Source organism: Mya arenaria, chromosome 17 (genome assembly GCF_026914265.1).
Source record: "Mya arenaria isolate MELC-2E11 chromosome 17, ASM2691426v1".
NCBI lineage: Eukaryota > Metazoa > Mollusca > Bivalvia > Myida > Myidae > Mya > Mya arenaria.
The window spans coordinates 41,488,418-41,508,580 of NC_069138.1; the positions used below are offsets into that span (position 1 = coordinate 41,488,418).

The 20,163-nt window shown below is 35.0% G+C and overlaps 1 long non-coding RNA gene across 3 annotated transcripts in view; it reads right to left on the bottom strand.

The window, feature by feature from the left end:
- Window positions 1-1,010: 1,010 nt before the first annotated feature.
- Window positions 1,011-20,163, bottom strand: part of LOC128224013 (uncharacterized) — a 28,334-nt gene continuing 9,181 nt past the window's right edge. The window contains exons 1-7 of one of the 3 annotated variants that reach the window (XR_008259415.1): window positions 19,685-19,779; window positions 17,977-18,110; window positions 15,876-15,989; window positions 14,740-14,834; window positions 14,207-14,319; window positions 13,831-13,935; window positions 1,011-2,603 (exon numbers count right to left, since the gene is read on the bottom strand). This is a non-coding gene — a long non-coding RNA (uncharacterized LOC128224013). Of the gene's footprint in view, window positions 2,604-13,830; window positions 13,936-14,206; window positions 14,320-14,739; window positions 14,835-15,875; window positions 15,993-17,976; window positions 18,111-19,684; window positions 19,780-20,163 lie in introns of those variants that run through there. The other 2 variants (XR_008259416.1, XR_008259417.1) reach the window with 2 other exon arrangements.

Consider the following 20,163-nt stretch of genomic DNA (forward strand, 5'->3'; position numbering starts at 1 on the left):
CACGTCAAGAGTGTACACAAGTTATCTATAAAATAATATATTATGACCTAATTTTGAAATATTAATAACTTTTCTGACCTTTAAAAATCCCACTCACTGGGTTATGTTTCGCTTGATTTTTTTGAGTGTTGTCTACCATTGTAAAGGTTATGGATTGAGCTTATCAAGAATGCACAGTAGTTCAAGATTTTTTCTGTTAAAGGAGCACTTTGATCAAATTTGACTTACCGGAGTTTGAGCATACCCGTAGCGACGCTCCATTCTTTGAGAAAAGTATTAGTGACCAGGATTATGTACGAAATCGTTATTTTGGTCAGTATAAGGTTATACCAATCAATAGTGAATTAAATTTCTATGGTTAAGTCTTTATTACAGTATGGGTATTGCAACCTATTCAACATTAAGCATAAGGCCAAAACACAATAAAATGACATTGTGATTATAATATTTCTTACACATATTATGCTCGAAATCATCCACTTTTCTAAAAAATCCGAAGCTGTTCCATTACGGCAGCCATTTTATAATAATTTCTTTAGTAATGACGTCATAAAATGACGTCTTTAAAACAATATCGCACGTTCAAATTTTCGGAGGCTGATATGACTTTGAGGGAATATATGAAAGGGCGTTATATAACGCGGAAAAAAACTGTTCATATCAGTTCGGGCAAACACGCTCATGGCTTTAGTATGTATGGGTATGTTGACTATTACATTGGAGATATTTAAAACAAAAGGCGAGCATCAGGTACGTACATGCTCGAACCCATTGTACTATTCAACCATAGAAGTTTTGCAGAAGAAAAATATTGTATTTTTTCGATCTTAATATTAGCGCGGATACGCACACAGAAAGCTGTATGTGTGGTCAGTTTTACTCGAAATCGGATCAGTTATTGACTTCTTTAACAATGGTGAAAATATGCAGCCAGAGGTCCTTGGTTCGTCAGAATGGTACTCTATAGACAGTTGGAATGGAAAATAAATAATTGATACAAATAGATACATTTATTTATTTATTTCAGTCTCATCAATGCATTGTACATTCATGAATAAAATTACATTCAACAAACAGTACATACAAGTGGATTGCCACTCTAGTAAGAGTTATAAGAGACTATCAATTTTATAATACAATTAAGACACATATCAATACATCTTTTTACAGATATGAGCAAAATACCTGTGCTAATCCCCTTTTAAAAACTGCTTTAGGACAATGAAAACAAAATTCTGATAGTGTAAATTAGTACTAATGCACAAATAAGAAATGGAAGTAAGATACGAAATCCACATATGATCAGATCATTTATGGTCGGATTAGCAAAGCCATTTTACGTATAACTAAAAAAGTTACATATGCTATTTTTTTTAAAAAGGTGAGATATTATCTACATAGATTCTAAAATTATCTATGAATTGAAATAGCTAAATACCACATTCAAAATGTTTTGATATTTGCTGTCAGCTAAATTAAACTTTTAATTTAAAATACCAACAGCAGATAGCAAATCATGTTGTCATGTGGTAGTTTGTATTCATATATATATATACACACACTACCTGTACAAAAGATCAGTTTTGGCTTTTAGAATCAAGTAATAATTTTTGGCACTTGTTTTTAATATATTTTCGTTGGAGAGAACAAAGTTCAATTTGTCATGATCACACATATTACTAAATGATGCAACAAGCTTAATGGCTTTTCTAACAATATCATTTCTGAAACTCTGGTTAGAAGGACAGTGAAAAGGTACATGAATTTCATTTTCTATGGCAAGTTTACATATAGGACATAAACGTAGATTTTCAGGGATGTTTTCGTATCTTCCCGTTTCCCGTGGAGCAACTCCACACCTGAACTTTGCCATTGCTGACTAGTGCTTTCTAGCTAAACTGGAGCATTTAACATAGTTTTCAGTTTTATATTCAACCTTAAATAACCTATATATATATATAGATATGTTCTAAGTTTATTTTTTCCTTGACCGGATGGGCCTATTACAATATTTATACTGGCTCTCCATTCCTCATTGAACATATTCATAGTAAAATGTACAATTTTTCCACAAAGAAGTTTTGAGGACATATTTTCATATTTATCCAACAGAAGTGAAGTAATATATGACAGATGGTTCTTATATTGAAACTGCCAATTTTTACATCTATCACTACTCGTATTACAACAGAATTTAAATTTTTTATAATTAACTCTATTTGTTACCATTTGATTAAGCTTATGCTATTGTTGTGACACAGATCTCCACTGTTTCACCTGTGGGGGCTGCCAAGCATTTTTGGGCGTTTATTTACCCGTACCCACGAAAAACCTCATGGCTCGACTCTGAACAGCGTTAATACAAGAATATGATCTACTCCCCCATATAGCTGCGCCATATGCTATTACAGGCCACACTGTGCTGTCATAACGTTTAGTGAATACACTGTAAGACATACTCCTATATGCTCTAAACTTTGCTATCAGAAGACCGAGAGACCTGCCAGCACTCTGTGCAACATTCATTCAGCAGTAAGACCAGGTAAGTATAGTTGGCATCCACTTTCAAACTGTTGTCCCCACATGTGAAATTATATGAAACTCTGGAAACAGAATGGGGTCTAAAATGAATGATGTTGCTTTTTAAGGGATTTACCACTATACTATTATAATTACACCAATTACTTAATATATCTAGCAAATATTGAAGATCATACTCATTTTCTGCTATGAGCACTATGTCATCTGCATACAGCAATATACATATTTGTTTCATTACCAATGCAAATACCTTTATCTGCAGCTTTAATTTTAACAGCCAAACCATTTATAAACAAATTAGATTAGATAGGAATGTTTATTAATACTACATAATACGATCTAAGAAACAATTATATTTCAGTAAATGTAACGCTAACCCTTTGGTAAGTAAACATAGTATATATTAACAAACATTCAGAAATTGATTCGGCTATAAGTAACATTCACTTATCTGACAACAGATAGAGAAAAAAAACACCGACTACAGATGATTATTATAATGCTCAATGTCACAATAATTTATGGACATAAACAATTAGTGCAATTGACAAGTTACGTTTGTCATTATTAGAACAGCCAACAAATAATTATTCCGTAATATGAAATAAAATAAATCATTACAGTATGTTAACAATAGACAAGAAAAAGAATCGTTAATAAATGAATTTGATTTATTGATTAAGATTTAAAGTAAGAAAATACACACTTTGAAGGGCGAATCTTCTTGACAAGAAAAAAGGATAAAACAGGATTATGTAAACGGATCAATGACCATGGAAAACACATGCATACACAATTGTAAGGCTACACATCAGTTATCCAAGTTCTGTGGAGCTTATATAAGTATTCATTCAGCACACATTTTAATATAGCTGTATAATATATAATGCGATTTTGATCATTGTGGCGGTAACGAGAAAAAGTGAGATAAGCATTGCGTAACAATTTTTCGCATGTGTCCACTATATGTGTTTTATATTATTTCGAAGAACACAACAACAAAAGAAGTTGTCAAACTACCTCCTCTCCCATACAAACTTTGACCTTCAAAACTACCTATTCTCCCATACAAATTTCGACCTTTAGTTGATGATAACCTTTTTTCTTCTTGGGATTAATTTGCCGAAAGAATTGTTTACTAGGACACCTAATAAATGCAACGGTGAAAAATATCGTGAGATGTTGTGTGATTAAATCAAATATTCGTCGTTTTTGTACGTCTACAAATGAATTTAAGCAATCGTGATGATGATTTGGATTAAAATAAATGAAAAGGTATGCTTTTTATTGCCGTTTGTATTTTCATCCGTTAAGTTTATGAAAACATTTGACCTTTCAAACCTGGAAGTGTTTTGCAAGAAAATGTTTCGGAATCGGATATGACATTTAAAGATAAATTGTCTGCAGTAGCATCTGAACAAGCAGAAATTATCACGAACAATTGTGAATTTATATTTTCTTGTTTAATTCCATTGATGTCTTCTGATTGAATATCAGTTTGCCAATACAATTCCATGTTAAAACTTTTCATGAGTGAAGAGCAGAAAATAAATGTATGCACTTTTACACATATTTGATTAATTTTATAGTAACGGCTGACACTCCATCTGCCACACAAACTGCAGAACCGAAGTGTACTCGGAGAGAAGGACGGATGGCTCCAAAGTAAAGATGACCATCAAACTTACGAATTAAGTAGAGATGCAGAAGATCACTACAATCAAGCCAAGCAGGCTAACAGGTCTGGATACGTCACATCTATTTTGCAGTACGAGTCAAACGTGCTGCTGAACTGCGATATCTCGCACAAGATCCTACGAAGCGACACTGGCATAGACAGTATGTACGACATGAACGCCCACATGGGAGAAAACTTCTAATACGCATACACGAGAAAAATGGTCTGCATCATCAGCATGACCAAGTACAACAATACCGAGTAGATGACATGTGTTGGGACATCTAATACGTATGCACGAGACAAATGGTCTGAACCATCATCCATGACCAGGTGCAACAATAAGACATAACGAGTGGATGACATGTGTTGCTTCATATGTTACACGTTTCTTTGTTAAGACACATATAATAATCAAAGTGTTATAATTGATATTATGTTATTACTGATTTACCTTCAATTGTGTTTGTGTTTAATAAAAGAAGGTTTCTGGTTAATCTTACAGTCTTATCATCCGGCCAACAATTATTTATTGTTTTACAATCCCTGAAGCTCTTTAACGACAAATACCAACCCTAACCTCGTGGTGGAGAACGTCAAAAAAGGGCCGAAGAATGGAATGGAGAAATAAGTCAACTGCAGTAAAGACAAGGAATCGTTCAATCAACCACTCCGGAAATCTACCGTCGAAAAATATCATCAACGGTCATTTTAACATTAAAAGTAAAAAAAACATTCAACATTTTTGAATGTCCAGTGTCGTATGTTAAGCTAACTTCACACCGCTAATTCAAAACCCGTTTTCGTCCATTTAAGACTTCAGGATATTCTTCATACCATGTAGAACACAATCCAGATATTTATTTCAAGAAACTGCGTATCTCTACAATCATGAAGAGCTGTAGGGCAAGAGTAAGGCTTTTGATGGCATGACACTCCATCTGCCACACAGACTGCAGAACCTAGTGACCGAAGTGTACTCGTAGAGAAGGACGGACGGTTCCAAAGTAAAGATCAACATCAAACTTACGAATGAGCTGCTTCCAAACAAACCACAGTGAATAAAGGTCTTCAAGAATACCTTAAGGAGAGCCTTAGCGGCCATTGAGATGCAACACATCGGAAGGAACTTCTACAATCCAGCCCAGCTGGTGACCATGCCAGGATTCGTTACATCCATTTTGCAGTACGAGTCGAACGTGCTTATGAACTGCGATATCTCGCACAAGATCCTACGAAGCGACACTGGCATAGACAGTATGTACGACATACACGCCCACATGGGAGAAAACTTCTAATACGCATGCACGAGAGAAATGGTCTGAACCATCATCATAACCAGGTGCAACAATAAGACATACTGAGTGGATGACATATGATGCTTCATATTTTACACGTTTCTTTGTAAAGACACATATAATAATCAAAGTGTTATAATTGATAATATGTAATTATTGATTTACCATCAATTGCGTTTGTGTTTGTGTTTAATAAAATAAGTGTTCTGGTTAACCGTGCAGTCTTATCTTCCGGATAAAAATTATGTATTGTTTTACAATCCCGTAACTCGTCTTTAACGACGAAAACCAACCCTAATATCTGGGAAAAATAATTATTACCCGTGGTGGAGGATGTCAAAACAGGGCCGAAAAATGGAATGGAGAAATAAGTCAACTGCAGTAAAGACAAGGAATCTTTCAATCAACCACTCCGGAAAGCTACCGTCGAAAACATCATCACAACAACAACGGTCATTTTAACATTAAAAGTCAAACAACATACAACATTTTTAAATGTATAATGTCGTATGTTTAGCTAACTTCATACCGCTAATTAACGACACATCTTCGTCCATTTAAGACTTCAGGATATTCTTCATACCATACGGACTACAATCCAGATATTTATTTCAAGAAACTGCGTATTGTACTTCTTGACCATCATGAAGAGCTGTAGGGCAAAAGTAAGGCTTTTGATGGCACACAAACTGCAGAACCCAGTGACCGAAGTGTACTCGAAGAGAAGAACGGACGGTTCCAAGGTAAAGATCACCATCAAACTTACGAATGAGATGCCTCCAAACACACAGCAGTGTATAAAGGTCTTCAAAATTATCTTAAGGAGAGCCTTAGCGGCCATTGAGATGCAACGCATCGGAAGGAACTTCTACAATCCAGCCCAGTTGGTGACCATGCCAGGATTCGTTACATCCATTTTGCAGTACGAGTCCAACGTGCTGCTGAACTGCGATATCTCGCACAAGATCCTACGAAGCGACACTAGCATAGACAGTATGTACGACATGAACGCCCGCATGGGAGAAAACTTCTAATACGCATACACGAGAAAAATGGTCTGCATCATCATCATGACCAAGTACAGCAATACCGAGTAGATGACATGTGTTGGGACATCTAATACGTATGCACGAGACAAATGGTCTGAACAATCATCATGACCAGGTGCAACAATAAGACATACCGAGTGGATGACATGTGTTGCTTCATATGTTACACGTTTCTTTGTTAAGACACATATTATAATCAAAGTGTTATAGTTGATAATATGTAATTATTGATTTACCATCAATTGTGTTTGTGTTTAATAAAAGAAGGTTTCTGGTTAAGTTTGCAGTCTTATCTTCCGGCCAACAATTATTTATTGTTTTACAATCCCGGAAACTCTTTAACGACAAATACCAATCCTAACCTCGTGGTGGAGTATGTAAAAAAAGGGCCGAAAAATGGAATGGAGAAATAAGTCAACTGCAGTAAAGACAAGGAATTTTTCAATCAACCACTCCGGAAAGCTACCGTCGAAAAAAATCACCACAACAACAACGGTCATTTTAACATTAAAAGTCAAACAACATTCAACATTTTTGAATGTCCAGTGTTGTATGTTTAGCTAACTTCACACCGCTAATTCAAGACCCGTCTTCGTCCATTTAAGACTTCAGGATATTCTTCATACCATGTGGAATACAATCCAGATATGTTTTTCACAAAACTGTGTTTTGTACTTTTCTACAATCATGAAGAGCTATAGGGCAAGAGTAAGGCTTTTGATGGCATGACACTCCATCTGCCACACAGACTGCAGAACCTAGTGACCGAAGTGTACTCGTAGAGAAGGACGGATGGTTCCAAAGTAAAGATCAACATCAAACTTACGAATGAGCTGCTTCCAAACAAACCACAGTGAATAAAGGTCTTCAAGAATACCTTAAGGAGAGCCTTAGCGGCCATTGAGATGCAACACATCGGAAGGAACTGCTACAATCCAGCCCAGCTGGTGACCATGCCAGGATTCGTTACATCCATTTTGCAGTACGAGTCCAACGTGCTTATGAACTGCGATATCTCGCACAAGATCCTACGAAGCGACACTGGCATAGACAGTATGTACGACATGAACGCCCACATGGGAGAAAACTTCTAATACGCATCCACGAGAAAATTGGTTTGCATCATCATCATTACCAGGTACAACAATAAGACATACTGAGTGAATGACATATGTTGCTTCATATGTTACACGTTTCTTTGTCAAGACACATATAATAATCAAAGTGTTATAATTGATGATATGTAATTATTGATTTACCATCAATTGCGTTTGTGTTTGTGTTTAATAAAATAAGTGTTCTGGTTAACCGTGCAGTCTTGTCTTCCGGATAAAAATCATGTATTGTTTTACAATCCCGTAACTCGTCTTTAACGACAAAAACCAACCCTTATATCTGGGAAAAATAATTGTTACCCGTGGTGGAGGATGTCAAAAAAAGACCGAAAAATGGAATGGAGAATTAAGTCAACTGCAGTAAAGACAAGGAATCGTTCAATCAACCACTCCGGAAAGCTACCGTCGAAAAAAACCATCAACGGTCATTTTAACATTAAAAGTAAAAAAAAAAATTCAACATTTTTGAATGTCCAGTGTCGTATGTTAAGCTAACTTCACACCGCTAATTTAAAACCCGTCTTCGTCCATTTAAGACTTCAGGATATTCTTCATACCATGTGGAATACAATCCAGATATTTATTTCACGAAACTGCGTATTGTACTTCTCTACAATCATGAAGAGCTATAGGGCAAGAGTAAGGCATTTGATGGCATGACACTCCATCTGCCACACAAACTGCAGAACTCAGTGACCGAAGTGTACTCGTAGAGAAGGGCGGACGGTTCCAAAGTAAAGATCATCATCAAACTTACGAATGAGCTGCTTCCTAACACACCACAGTGTATAAAGGTCTTCAAGAATACATTAAGGAGAGCCTTAGCGGCCATTGAGATGCAACGCATCGGAAGGAACTTCTACAATCCAGCCCAGCTGGTGACCATGCCAGGATTCGTTACATCCATTTTGCAGTACGAGTCCAACGTGCTACTGTACAAGATCCTACGAAGCAACACTGGCATAGACAGTATGTACGACATGAACACCCATATGGAATAAAACTTCTAATACGCATACACGAGAAAAATGGTCTGCATCAACATCATGACCAAGTACAACAATACCGAGTAGATGACATGTGTTGGGTCATATGTTACACATTTCTTTGTTATGAATCATACGTGTTACTGTTAATAATATGTAATTATTGATTTACCATCAATTGTGTTTGTGTTTAATAAAAGATGGTTTCTGATTAATCTTGCAGTCTTTTCTTCCGGGCAACAATTAAGTATTGTTTTACAATCCGGAAACCTCTTTAACGACGAATACCAAACCAAGCTTCGTGGTGGAGTATGTCAAAAAAGGGCCGAAAATGGAATGGAGAAATAAGTCAGCTGCAGTAAAGACAAGGAATACTTTAATCAACCACTTCGGAATACTACCGTCGAAAAAATCATAACAACAACAAAGGACATTTTAACATAAAAAGTCAAACAACATTCAACATTTTTGAATGTCTAATGTCGTATGTTTAGCTAACTTCACACCGCTAATTCAAGACACATCTTAGTCATTTTAATTCTTCATAATGTTCTTTATACCATGTGGAGTACAATCCAGATATTTATTTCACGAAACTGCTTATTGTCCTTCTTTAGCATTATGAAGAGCTGTGGGCAAGAGTTAGGCTTTTGATGGCCTGGCACTCCATCTGCCACACACACTGCAGAACCCAGTGATCGAAGTGAATTCGAAGAGAAGGACGGACGGTACCAAGGTAAAGATCACCATCAAAATTACGAATGAGCTGCTTCCAAACACACCACAGTGTATATAGGTCTTCAAAAGTATCTTAAGAAAAGTCTTAGTGGCCATTGAGATGCAACACATCGAAAGGAACTTCTACAATTCAGCCCAGCTGGTGACCATGCCAGGATTCGTTACATCCATTTTGCAGTACGAGTCGAACGTGTTAATGAACTACGATATCTCGCACAAGATCCTACGAAGCGACACTGGCATAGACAGTATGAACGACATGAACGCCCACATGGGAGAAAACTTCTAATACGCATGCACGAGAAAAATGGACTGCATCATCATCATGACCAAGTACAACAATACCGAGTAGATGACATGTGTTGTGACATATGTTACACATCTTTGTTAAGAATCATACGTGTTACTGTTAATAATATTGTATTATTGATTTACCATCAATTGTGTTTGTGTTAAATGAAATAAGTGTTCTGGTGAATCTTGCAGTCTTACCTTCCGGCCAACAATTAAGTATTGTTTTACAATCCCGGAACCTCTTTAACGACGAATACCAACCCTAACCTCCTGGTGGAGTATTTCAAAAAAGGGCCGAAAAATGGAATGGAGAAATAATTCAGCTGCAGTAAAGACAAGGAACCTTTCAATCAACCACTCCGGAAAGCTACCGTCGAAAAAGATCATCACAACAACAAAGGACATTTTAACATAAAAAGTCAAACAGCTGGACTCACAAAAGTAAGACATTTTTGCATTTTGTCATATTATTTGCGCAGTAACAACACAAGCGATGATAAAACCTCATCTGCAAATGTAATTCAAGACACATTATCGTCCATTTCAAGACTTCAGGATATTCTTCATACTAGCAATGATTTCTACAAAAACCTAAATACTGATCAGGTTTGCTGTGATGATCAAATATTTACGCCTCCGCGAAGCACAGAGAATCAAATAAAGAAAACTAGTCGGCACCATCATCATGACCAGGTAAAACAATTAGACAAACCGAGTGGATGACATGTGTTGGGACATGCATCCTACGGACTAATTTGAATTGAGGGACAAGTCAAAAACAATATACAAGGAGTATTATCAGGAGAACTTTGAGCTGGCAATAGCAGTTGACCAGCAGCAACTGCTTGTATCCAAGGCCAAGCCCAGGGACATCCGTCGAGGCATGAAGGAGAATCTCTTCTTTATCGCAGAACTCATCATGCATCTTATAAGAAAATTATCTACCAAATTGATAAGGATGTGAAATCTGTCAATGAAAGCTGGTAATGATGTATACACCGGATACATTAGGGAACACTGGATGGAATTATATGTATGTTTGGTGTTCTGTTTTTCTAACATAAATAATGTTTTGCCATAAAGTTTTATTTTACTTAATCATAAGGCTGAGTCCTAATTGAAGTCTAACCATTCCAAATGGGGTAAATATAACATAAATTCTAGATAAACTAAAATAGTGAGTTTAGCTTAATCCTGCTATAAGAGACTTAAGAAGTTGCGAGAAATTGGGGCTAGGATTTCAAGGTTTTTCCTGAATCAAAATAATGATGTAATATAATATTTAGTATATAAGTATTAAATATATAATGTTTTACTTGTTCACATTTATTATGATATAAATATTTTTCATCTTCACACCAAGTAAAGATCTGTAAGAAAATTTAATTTAATTCAGTGTAAGTGTGAACCTACGGAGCTTGTTTCTGTACTTTTTTACATTAGTAACGATTGTAAAAGATAGTTTTCATGTTTCCATTGTTCAGGTGCAATCCACCTTGACAGGTAGTATAAGGGAAAGGCCTGCTTTGTTCTTTATCAGCAAAACCATACCAGGTCTAAACTTGTGATACAAGTGCTACACAAAACAACAGATACGTTATGTATATTTCTGTCATGTTTTTCGGTGAAATAGTGAGTTTTATCATCTAAATAACAGCTTCTTCACTCATGTTTTTCTATGGCACTCATGAAATCAGAAATCAATAAATATCCTAAATGTATTTTATTTCAAGTACATTCCCATATCTTATCAGCATTTGACAGATGTTTACTAATCAGGTATCGCAATACTGCATAAACATTTATAACAATACAATAATTTCCTTTTAATATACACGACAGGGGCGTTACTGAATGTTACGCACGAAAGGGGGAGCGTGTGGGAGGGGGAATATCCCTGTAGCCGTAGAGGTGTTCGGGGGGGGGGGGGCTCCCCCAGAAAAAAATGGAAAAGGAACTAACATGTTGAGCACTGATGTGGATTTGAGAGAATTTATAGGTTCGAGGCCGCCGACTTTGTAGTAACCAACTGATTAATTTAGGCTCAGTAAGCTATCTAGCACAGAGAAACAATGCTTACTATAGCTGATCTTCCCATTATTCTGATATCATTATTTAGCTTAGCCCTCGACTTTGATGCCATTTTTTGTCATATTTTTTTTTCATTTTTCAAATTGATGATACGATGCGTAATTACGTAACGCTGGCTACGCCCCTGCATGAATTCAATATGAAATCTTTATTGGAAACTCTATGACCTTGTTCTATGTCTATGTACAATATCTGATTTGAGGATATGTATCAAAGTTGGTTTAAGCATTGTAAATGAAAGTATTATATTTTTATAAATCAAAGTTGATTTTTTTTATCCAGTACATGAGTCGATAAAGGGATCAAAAATTCATTATTTTAATTTATACAAATAGAGGAATTCAATTCATTAATACACATTACTTTCAGAGGTTAGTTTATTTTAATGGCAAATAAATTGTTTTGACTGGGCACCATGGTAAATGTAAATGTTTTGAAAGGCAGTTTGACTATTTGAGATTTTTAGATTAATCAAAGCGGAAAATAATGTTTATATTCGATAGATTCCTTGTAACGATTGTATAATATTGTCATTGGGTATCTTAGTAAACAAATAAAGAACACATAAAATATATTTGACTGACATTAAGTTTTAAACTTCACATGTAACCAGGGAAGAATTTTCTTAAGGAATGGAAAACTACATGTTTTATATCATTTTCATTTAGAACATATTTCTTATTAATAAAGTGTATTTGTATATTTCAGTTTATCATGTACATACAATTTCCTTAATTCTTTGTAATAAAAATTATATATTTAATAGTAAAATATATAAAGTGATTTCATACTCACAATTCAGGGTATAGCTTATGCTTAATCATTTTTAGCAGACGATAACTAAAATGAATGATAATTTCTTTTGTTGCCTAGCAAAAGTTATTAATGTTTTTAATGTTCAGAAAAGTGGTTCATAGATGTGGTTTGTTACTAAGTCAGACAACAAGACTGCTTGCAAATTGACTTTCTAAAGTTCATCAAAATCAAATGATATCTGTCATCAGTGATCAGCACATTCATTTAAAAAGTAACATTCTCGGTTTTCAAATTTGACTCAATATGAGTAACATCACTTTTTTCTACATTATATAAATGAGTTTAATTAGAATTTATAACACTTTTTAACATAGTGAATAAGTATACAGTGCTATCCTTTTTTATAATTAAGAATAAGGAAACTTTTACATATTATACATTATTCGTTTAAACTCTGTATGACTCAAAGTATTGTAAGGAATTGTTAAAATTCATTCATCATTTAATCAAATGTCACTAATAAAAACAGGATTCTTCTTCTAAATTTGGTTAATAAGCCAATCCTACAAATCATTGTTTTCTCTACTGTTGCACTGTAGTTTCCAAATATTTAAACATTTTTACTACTGAACCCTGTTAATATATATTTAAATGATGGTAAACAACTTCATTTTGTGTTTTTCTTGAGATTGGATGTGGAATATTGCTTGGTTTTAAGAAAAAGTGTTGAAATACAGCAAATTCATTGGTTGCCTAGCAACAATATTCTCCATTAAATATTTTCTGTATCAAAATCAAATCAAATTAAAATAATTTAATTCTAAATAAAACATTTGTATACTCAATATATCTTTTTTGTTGATGTGCAAATCAAGTTGTATTTTAAAACACCAGTAGTTAGCCATTAGCAAAATTAGCAAAATATTATATTTATGCCAAACTGAGAAAATTATAGCCACTCTATTTGAAATAGCGCTACTTTTTCATTTTCACAACTTACTCTTCATATATGTATCAATCAGAAAATGTAATATTCACAAACTCAAAACATTGAAACAGAATGATCAAAATCGCATTCCCCATCCTAAAAGAGGCATTGTATTACAATTGTAGAGGAGAAACTGTCGAAAGGGTGGGATAAGTATACACGTATATCGTAACCTAAGTTTATGTTCTTGTTTGCATACAGGTAAATGACACGCATGGCGTTGACATGTACATGAACATAAGTGGTGATATCACAATATAGTTATCTGTTAATATTTTGCGAATCTCGATACACACCTAAGGCTCGTTATTCCGAAATCGAGGACGAGCGTCATCGAAAGTCAAACCTATTATTACAGGTGGCTCTGTTCGCACATGGGCTGCTTGCAGAATCGTCCATATCTAAAATTATCAGACGTTCAGTTTAATACCAAACTATTTTTTACACTTACAATAACGTATTTCAATATCAATGGAAAGGCAATGCAAATAGAAAACCGCTGGCTGGTTCGGCATGATTATTTGTTGAATAATTACAAAAGTCGCCGGCACAATCGTCGGTATCTGCGTAAATAACCAACGTTGATCAGTCAATTATACTCTGTTAAATGACAATAACATCGTTATGAATTTTGGGACAAATAATGTTACACGAAAATCTTGGGACACCTACAAAGTTCATCGGTTGGTCTTCAAATCCGTTTAAACATTCACAAGTAAAGCTGTTAATGCCGTCAGTACATAGGGCTCCGTTCTCACATGGGTCACCAACACAATCGTCCATATCTGTGTAAATAGCCATCTTTGAGTGAAATTACGATATGTTGTTATAACAATAACACATTTTTATACATTTAAGACAAACAAAATGTTAAAAGAAATCTTAGGACAATAGCTAAGTTCACAAGTTGGTCCTTCATATCCGTTTACACATGCACAAGCAAAGCCGTTAATGCCGTCAGTACACGTGGATCCTTTGTCAAATGGGTAGCGAACACAAATCGTCCGTTTATGCGAAAATAGTCAACTATGATTACACAAGCATACTTTATTTAATGTCAATCACATATCGTTATGGATTTAAGACAAACTAGAATGCTCAACAAAAAGCTGAGGACAGTTAATCATTTTAAAACTTTTCTTATAATATGAAACTTTTATTTTTATTTTCTATAACATATTTATAAAGAAATATAGGGCACTTACTAATTTCACAGGTTGTAACCTCCCAGCCGTTAACACATGAACAGTTGTAGCTGTTAATGCCGTCAGTACATGTAGCCCCGTTCTTACATGGGTCGCTATAACAAACGTCCAAATATGCGTAAATATTCAATTTAGATTGTAATATGAAACCATTTAAGGACGTACATATAATAATTTCCGTGTTTCGAAATTGACGAATTTTCGTCTTCTTGAGTGGATTGTCGTTTTGCGGAAGAATATTTGCTTCAATACACACAGCGATAACATGCATTTCTTAAGTCAATATGTCGCACCCGACAAGCCTCGGTTTACGAAGATTTATAGCTTAAAATGTATTTGAACAATGTACATAATGTTCTAAATTAGTTTAGGTGCCCAATTGTGCACCAAAAGTACACAGGAAGACAATTGGAAGAACATTACATGTCGGTAATGTTTAAACGAATCGTATATAGTATGTGTCTCAATGGTTGAAATTGGCTTTGTTGCAGTTGAAACAAGCATGTCAATTTTGAAACTGTCGTGTCGGTACTCTTGACAATGGTGGGGTGTAACCTATATGGTTTGAGCGGATGACGTGTACGCCGTCAGAAACAACCCATACATGACAGACATCTCAAACCCCAAGACTTTTAAAATTGGAGACATATATATGTCCCTGTATTTTTCATTGTATTATCACACTGGCAGGAATTAGGGCTTCCTATTTGGTGTGCTGAACATTTACAGTTCATAAATATACCTTGACATTAATTTGGAACGTGAATTTATTTCGATGTTGCTATATATGTCAATATTGAACATTGATAGCATGACTGCATTACTTTTTCATACTCGTTGATGGGTGTTGTGGGTACACTTTAAAGCTTTTTGAATTTCATAACTGGGCTGAAGTTTTATCTCTGGTTTTTACTCCGGCCTAGCAAATCTTTATGAGCGGGTGTGAAGTTGTATTGTCATTAAGCGTAATGTTGTGTTTGTGGACGATTTGATTTAATATTGGTCTTATATATATATATATACACGTTTGAAATGAAATTGCTGAGTAAACAATCATTCTTTATTTAATGACAATAACAAATCGTTATAAATGTAGGACACATTACCATGCTAAATGAAGATTTGAGGACACTTACTAATTTCACAGGTTTGTCCTTCCCAGCTGTTTTTACATGCACAGGTGAAAATGTTAATGCCGTCAATATAAGTGGCTCCGTTCTTACATGGGTCACCAGCACAAACGATGGTATCTGCTAAAATAGCCAACTATTATTATGATATCAAACTTGATTGAAAGACAATCACATATTTGTACGCATTTAGGATAAAACAGAGTGCTTAAAAGCTAGTCTTAGGACACATTCTTAGTTGACATGAGCACTATCGTCCGTATCTGCATAATTAGCCAACTTTGATTATAACATCAGACCTCATGCAAATAAGATATTCATGCATTTAGGTTAAAATATAATGTTGAGAGAAAACCTTCGGACATATACAAATTTCAAAGGTTGGTCCCACTAAGCTGTTGCCACATGCTCAGGTGAAGCTGTTAATGCCGTCAGTACATGTGACTCGGTTTTTAAATGTTTCGCCTTCACAATCGTACGTATCTGCAAAATTATGATTATAGTATCGACGGAAAGGCAATGATAATAGAACATCTCTAGAAAATTACTGATTGCACACGTTGTTCTCGCCCAGCCTTCAACACACGAACAGCTGTAGCTGTTAGTGCCGTCAGTACAGATTGCTCCGTTCACACATGGGCTGCTGGAACAATCGTCTTTATCTACATGTATCAAACGTTCGTTTTGATACCAAACTATTTAACTTTAGCTGTTAATGCCGTGAGTACAGGTAGCTCCGTTTGCACATGAGCTGTCTGCACAATCGTCCGTATCTGCCATTATCAGACGTTTATTTTGATACAAAACTATATTTTACACTTACAATAACGTATTCCTATATCAAAGAAAAGGCAATGTAAATAGAATATTGTTAGCTCGTTCGGCAGGATTTAAAATCTATATATTTTTAAAATATTTTCAAAACTTCTCAAATATATTAATAGACATTTCAATTTTCATCTGAAACCCTTTCACTATGCTGGAATTATATTTTTTGCGCTATGAAATACATGAAGTTCGAAATCTGCCCATACAGTTAAATGCAAGACAGCAATTACCAACTTCCTTATGTTGTGCTTTTGTTGGAATCTCGCAAATGCCAGATCTGATTTTTCGACTTTATCTATATATGTTGATGATGTCACGCGTTTATTCGCGGTCACGTAACTTACATTTTTGCCATTGATATCTACTGAAGTTAATTTCCGATGGGTTTGTTTTTTTATTAGTGGGTAAGATTTTAGATTTGTTTTGTTCATTTCAGTTTTCAACTGTTTGCAAAAGAAGAGGCGTCAATAGAGAAGATGATGTCTGTACACAAGGTTTCTAGGGTGTATGGGATCTTCGAGTGTACCCTGAGAGACTTTATGACATCCAATAGAGGCCAGAAGGAAACAACAATAGGATGTGGAAGTGCCGCAAGCATGCATGTTCCACGTACTACATTTTTCCTGGCAAGAGATGGAACGACAACTTGATGGATGGGGCAAGCCAAGAATCAGCTGGGCCAATGTCTGAAGTACCTTGAGACCCACTTCCTGCACCATTTCAACACCAGTGGACATCCAATGCTTGTTTTATTTGATTGCCACAAGTCACATCAAATTGAATGTTGTATTGTTTTGTACTGCCTCCTCACACTTCACATGTCACACTACCCCTGGATGCTGCTTTGCCCCGCTGAAAAGTCTCTGTTATTCAGATTACCCTACGTTTATGAGGAAGAATCCTGGGATGCAGCTGAACCGTTACAATGTTGCAGCAATATCGGGGAAGGACTAAAGCAAGGGGGTTATGGCACAGAATCTGATCTCCTCGTTTAGAAAGCTGGAATTTATCCAACGAGCCGGTCACACATACCAGGAGCAACAACAGCACCATCAGAAATATATAAAGAAAATACACCGGCAAAATCTGCAATTTGTCATGGATCAAAGAAAAATCACATCGTTATTCAAGCTTCTGCTAAAAAAAGAAAATGGCCACCAACACTCGAAGGAAACCTGTCATCCCCTACCAAACAACCACTATTGTCTGAGACCCAACATATGGTAACTGATATCCAATCACCAAATAAAGGCCAAGGGGACTGTTATTGAACCCATACCGTTTACGTCTGGTGAAAAGTGTTTCCTCCCATCAACCTGAAGATTCTGCGGAAATGCCAGCAGATGACCTTTGCTTCAAGTGCATAATGTTCCTCATTATTGAGGTATAGCGAGAGTCTGCCCTCACTGCTCCCTATAAAGATATGACTAGATGATAACAACAGTTAATGTAACATTAAAATAAAGTTACATGTTTTTAGAAATGATAACAGTATGTAAGCAAATATACCACAAATCTTTTTTTTAAACATCTTGATCGGATTTGAATATTATATGTTTATTTAACTAAATAACTATTAGGAACGGAATATACATAAGTTTTTAAGTAGCTTGTTTTCCAATCCTTATTATTTCTATTGTTGTAAATATATGTCAAAATAAGCAAGAAAACATCCAAATAATAAAGCCATGCGAATACATTTGACAATAATTTGAGGGTATTTAAAAATATTGTTGGGAAAAAAATCGAAATCTTTAACTATGTAGAAGTCCTGTTTCCGCGTTATCGAGATGCTCAGTGGGTGGGGGGAGGTTGGGCTCTGATTCTATTTTTAGACGAGCTTGGTCAGTGAAGTCAAGAGGCTTTATTAACAACCTTAAACACTTTCTCATTTAGGAACGGCATAGCATTTATTATGTTCAATGCTCTGCCTCAACGTGGCTTGCATTAACAGAAGAGGTGGTCTTACACTATATTAAACATTTATTATTTCACACTTTGCTTCCTTGCTTATTTTACTCTTATCTACCTTAGTTTGCAAACATCTTTTAAATTACTAAATAATACAGGCACATGCAATTGAGCAGAAATTGCTACAAAGTATGTTATCAAACATCATAATACTTAAATTTAACGAAAACCTGAGTGCACACGTGTTTTTGAAACTGAGTATATAAAGCGCAAAACCGCCAAATATAACATGACACACATAAATAATTGGTTCTTCGAAAATAGGAGAATACAAAATAAATCAATAGTTCTTTTGTAATATTGTCATCCTATGCAAAATTTAATGATTTAAAATTATTTAATAAGTTTTAAAAAATGTGTTTATTTTCTTTCTATTTAATTACGTATCGTATATAGTGTTCGAAGTTATATTTTTTCCAATAGGAAAGCGTTATTTTTCAAATCTGCCGTACATTACTTTTGGTAAATCAGCAATTAGTGACCACTAGCTCACCATAGCTTGATACCTCTCTTAATAATATAATGCAAAATACATTATATCCATAAACTATAATATAATAAAACAATCATATCAATATGATTTCAAACTCACAGCCAGAGTCTCTCGTTAAGTGTTTTTGTCCCTAACCTTATGCCTTTTAACAGGGTTTTTCCCTGTAGTCTTCATTGTTTTATAAAAGGTTATTAATATGAGTCTTCTCAGACCATTTATTTAAAAAGATGCATTCTGAAAACCTTTATTATTACTTACATAATATATTACTTTTAAAATATAATTTTGTCGAATATGATGTAGCCATTTTAATCAGGGTTCAGCCGTTTTTGAAGATAATCCGGCCCGTCCGTTTATTTAAACAGATCCTGGGCCAATAGACAAGACGCAGTTTGTTAATATCTATTAGTCAAGTAAAGGTGGTCAATGTTCAAATGAATAGATTCATATTCAATAACATACATCAATATTAAAAGTCTGATGGAGATTTAAAATCCCCAATAAAAACAACAAATAATCGAACCATTTGACTGAACAAATCCATACAAATTCCAAAGAAAAAAACGCAAACAGAACTGCCTGATTCATCTTGTCAGATTGAATCTATCCTCATCTGCGTTTGGCACAAGGCGGAAAATGTTTGCATTTGGTATCTGATGGGTTGTATGACGAAGAAACAAAAATAGTTGAGTAAGTCAATACTGAACGCGTGCAATCTTACATTATTTTGATAGTTGATATGGTTAAAAAATGCTTACATTCATGGGCTATCTATTTCATAACAATATCAAGTGGAAATGTCCTCTCAGATTTCCCTATAATTCGTATCTTTTGAAGCCTTGGTTTCGAAATGTTATCTCGAAACCCGGTTCAAACCTGGGTCAAACAAACAGCTTTTACGTTTGTCCATTCGACAAATTTAATAAAAAATCATAGTTTTGCATTGAATTAATTGAATGTAATTTTTCTTTTAACCCCATTTGTTATAGGTGTTCACTAATT